Here is a 4,868-nt window from a genome sequence, read left to right as displayed (position 1 = left end):
CACCTTCACATAGGCACAGGACAAGTCTGAAATTTCATATTTTAAGATCCATTAGGCATTCTTGGTCATAAAATATTAGAAGGCTGAGTATAATAACTAGACTCTGGGAAAAGAAAGCATATAAGGTAATTGAAGACATACCTGTTCATTGGAAATGTTTTTAAAAATTATTAAAAAAGCAATTACTTTAAAACTCAATTAAGCAAATTTGTTTGGCTAATATTCAAATTGTGCTTAAATAGAAAATGCATTCAACAAAAACATTTTTAATTTTATTTTAGTTATTTGGTTGGAAGAGAACAGCTAGAGAAGATCTTTTGAGAATATGGCCACTGCTCTGTCCTTATCCCTGGAATATAAAAAATTACAAACGATTGATTTGTTATGGAGATAAATTAAATAATGAAAAATATATAAAAATATTTCTGAATTGCATGTCACATGAATTATATGACAAAACTCTTAAGAGCCAATTACCAATTATTGAGCAATAAAAGAAATGGCAAAAAAAAAGTACTAAGTGATTTATAAATATCTCTTGTATTTTTCAAATGATAGAAGTCTAATAATTTTTTTTTTATTTGACAGANTATTTATTTATTTGACAGAGATAGAGACAGCCAGCGAGAGAGGGAACACAAGCAGGGGGAGTGGGAGAGGAAGAAGCAGGCTCATAGCAGAGGAGCCTGATGTGGGGCTCGATCCCATAACACCGGGATCACGCCCTGAGCCGAAGGCAGACGCTTAACCGTGTGCCACCCAGGCGCCCCTAATAATTTTTATTTTTAGCTGAGAAACCGAAGCTCAGGGATATTTCATGATTGATCACATCGTTAGAAAGTGGCACAACTTGAATTTGTAATAGGTCAATTTGAATCTGAATCTGACACTCTTAAAAATTAAAATTGCCCAATCCTTTTCAAACTCTTCCCAAAAACTAAAGAAGAGGGAACGCTTCCTTACTCATTCTATGAAGCCAGCATTACCCTGCTACCAAAGCCAGACAAAGTCCTTACAAGAAAAGGCGATTATAGACCAATATACAAGCATACATCCTTTTACCGTGCTTCACTTTATTGGACTTTGCAGCTAATGAGTTTTTTACAAACTGAAGGTTTGTAGCAGCTGAAAGCTGAGCTGTGTTTATTGGAAAAAAACTATTGTTTTTTATTTGTTCTTTATCATTCTTTACTCCCCTTTTGACTTTAGCTTTTCCAATGTATTCCTCTTTAGAGAAAAATCTATATTTTACAGACCTTTTAGCTGTGATCGATTGTGATTTTACTGGACCCCTGTTGGGTTGCTGATAAGGGATGGTGGGTTGTAGAGAGCCAAATGGAGTCTCCCATGTCAAGGAGGAGCCTGTGTCAATGACACAGGCAGTTCAGGTACTGCCGCTGGGAGGTATCGCCGGGACCAAAGTCAGCTGACACCCCGGTACTGATAAGGAGCAGGACCAGAGGAGGTCTGCCAAGACCCAAAAGTGATTAAATCCCTTTAAAAAGGGAAGGATTTGGGGCGCATGGGTGGCTCAGTGCTTAAGCGTCTGCCTATGGCTCATGCCATGGTCTCAGGGTGCTGGGATGGAGCCCTGCTTTGGGCTTGCTGCTCAGCGGGGAGTGGGCTTCTCCCTCTGCCTCTCCCCCTGCTTGTATGCTCACTCTCTTCTTTCTCTCTCCCTGGCAAAAACAAATAAATATATTAATTAGTTTTTTTTTAAAAAGGAAGGATTTTGGCAGCAAACTGTCAGACTCTTCAGACCTGACCCCTCTATGTCTGACCACTTAAATACGGCAACTGCTGCCCCCAGAGGCTCTGCCCAATCCATCTCCAAACAGAACCGAGATCCTTCACTGCTTGAACATCAGAAGCAGTAAGTGCCGAGAGCTAACCCAGACCAGACCAAGGACTTTTCTCAGTTGCGTATCCACAGACTGACTTCGTGTTTGCCTCTTAACTTCCTGCACCCTTCCGTTACCTTGTTTGTTGTGTGGCTTGTCTCCTGTACTGCTCTGTGCGCTGGGTAAGAAGCCGGGTTTAATCATGTGGTGAATTGTCATTGAGTTTGGAATCCTGAACCTGCTTTATAATTGTGATTTAACTTGCTTTCTGATTGAATGAAGCTGACATTGTGGAAAGACATACTTCCGCGTGCACCTTCACAGCATGCTCTTGACGTGGGTGGAGGAAGAAAGCATACAATAACCTTCTAATGAAATCTTAGTGCACCTGATATTACTGGGAATGTTTCTTAGAGCTGTGACCCTCACAGGGATTTCTACAATGGTCTTCCTCCCCCTCTGCCTACCCCCAGGCTCCTTTCTTTCTTCCTNCCAGGCTCCTTTCTTTCTTCCCTACCTGCAGCATTCCCAGTCTATTGAACTGTGATCCCTTTCCCCCTTAGAGAGACAGGAAGTCTGAGGGAGCTAGACAGAAGAGGAATTCCCCTCCCTCAATGGGGATAAGGTCGTGATAGTCTTTTTCCTCCAAATGACTGATTTGTGTTATGAAGAGACCTCTAAGGATATTTCACAATGGCTACCCTTTCTCAGGGGTTCAGAAAAGGAGAAATGTTTACTGAAGAATTCAGTGAAAAATAAAAATAAAATATGGTGTAAAAATATACACGACTTAGATAGACATTGTGTTGATTCAGACACATATGGAGAGTAAAACTTATTTGGAACACCAATATACCTTTTCCCCTTGGGTGGTTACTTGTCTTCTCGTTCTGAATAGGTATTGAAATTTCAGTGAATGCAGTGAGTATCCCTCCCTGTAAAGATCTGTGGACCCCAGAAAATGCTGCCATTTACCCACTCCTCTGAGTCCCAAGGACCCAAACTACTAGCCTGCAGTAACCACGGAGAAACACTCACTTGCATTAGCCACCAAGTTGGAACAGTGGCCTCCCAAGAACCCGGGTCCACCTGGCCCAACAATCCTCTTCGTTCCTTCCTCATGAGTCTGAGCCTTCAGACTCCCTGGGCCACAAGCTCTGGCGACAAGACAGTGTTCGGGGGCCCTCAGGAGCAGCACAGAGGGAACAGCACTGTGCTCTCAAGAGCTTTAGCCACTGTCACCTGCTGTGTGTGCTGCAAGTGGCTCAGAGGGACTAAAAGAGAAGGAAGTTAATGATCTAATCTGCCCAAAATGGTCGGGACATTGATTTGCTTCTACAACTGAGACCTGCTACCACGGAGCTTCCCTGGGAAATCGTCTTGAGCTGTGGCTTCTCCCGCAGACTGGAGCTTCCCTGGGATTCTACCACGTGCTTTCCCTGTGCAACAATGTGAGGCGCTGGGTTATACTCCACTGCTCTCACACACGGTGGATGACTGGACAAAACGGGTCAGTAAACATCGACCTTCTCTGGAAAATTACCTTCACATGATCATGTCTGTTGCTTCTTCTATTATCAATTCCTCCATATTCATTCTCACGGGGTTCCCTGGCCTAGACCAGTACTATCCCTGGCTTTCAATTCCCTTCTCCTCCATCTATGCCATGGTCTTCCTGGGAAACTGACTGGTGCTGCATGTGATCCAGATGGAGCCGAGCCTCCACCAGCCCATGTTCTACTTCCTGGCCATGCTGGCCCTCACTGACCTGTGCATGGGGCTGTCCACAGTGCACACAGTGCTGGGAGTTCTGTGGGGGCGTAGCCAGGAGATTGGTCTGGATGCCTGCATTTCACAGACTTACTTTGTCCACGGACTTTCCTGCACAGAGTCTGGAGTCCTTCTGGCCATGGCCTTTGATCGCTTCACTGCAATTTGTAATCCTCTGTGCTACACATCCATCCTGACCAACGGTAGAGTCACATGTCATGGGGGCCATTTTGATGAGAAGTGCATTGTCCATTCTCCCTGTCATCACTTGCCTGAAGTTCTTCCATTACTGCCGCCCCCACATCCTCTCCCACTCTTTCTGCCTGCACCAGGACCTGCTGCAGCTGGCCTGCTCGGACATCCGTTTCAACAGCTTCTATGCCCTGGCTCTGCTCATCTGTACCTTGTTGTTGGATGCTGTGCTCATTCTCCTCTCCTATGTTTTCATCTTGCGTACAGTGCTGGCGATCGCATCCCGGGAGGAGAGGCTCAAGTCCTTGCAGACCTGTGTGTCCCACATCGGTGCTGTCCTGGTCTTCTATATCCCCATCATTGGCCTCACCATGGTGCACCACTTTAGGAAGCATCTCTCACCCTCCGTTCATGTCCTTATGGGCAATATCTATATTCTCTTCCCACCCCTGATGAATCCAGTCATCTACAGCGTGAAGACCCAGCAGATCCGAAGCAGGATGAAGACGTGGTTTTCCCTGACAATGAAGTAGAGCCTGGGGTTTTCTCATTGGAATGTTTCAAGGTCAATAAGGTCAGTAATGCTACTTCTCCTATGTGCAACGACTTGCAATCTGAATAATAATTATTAGAACATTTTATTGTTTAATGAGGACTTGAGTATTAAAAAACCTTAGGAGGCTTTTTAATGGAAGAGGCAAAATAGAATTAATTTTTGCCAATACACAATCTAAAAAGATTTCTGAATGTCTGCTGTACAATAATCATGGTCATCATGTAGGGAACAAGTGTCTCTGTATTTTGTTGACTTGTTCTGGAAGCATGGCTGCTATATGAAGATTATGACCTTCAGTTCATCAATATTTCCATTCCATGTAGACCCTCTTCCACCTAAATTTTGAAAACATGCTTATTGATTAGATTATTTCATGAATTGGTCCTTATATCAAATACATAGTACAGTGAAATTGGACTTTCTTTATTCCTACAGGTGAGGTGTGGGACATCTGAAACTATAATGCTGAGCCTTCCCCCACCTCTATTACTTTTCCCCTGCTAGTGACT

General features: G+C 43.9%; 1 pseudogene; it reads left to right on the top strand.

Annotated features, from left to right (window-relative positions):
• The first annotated feature begins 3,396 nt into the window (after positions 1 to 3,396).
• Positions 3,397 to 4,336, top strand: LOC109488808 (annotated as a pseudogene).
• The last annotated feature ends 532 nt before the right edge of the window (positions 4,337 to 4,868 follow it).

This window comes from Ailuropoda melanoleuca, chromosome 8 (genome assembly GCF_002007445.2).
Source record: "Ailuropoda melanoleuca isolate Jingjing chromosome 8, ASM200744v2, whole genome shotgun sequence".
NCBI classification, from domain to species: Eukaryota; Metazoa; Chordata; class Mammalia; order Carnivora; family Ursidae; genus Ailuropoda; species Ailuropoda melanoleuca.
This window is presented reverse-complemented; position numbering and strand designations above follow the sequence as displayed.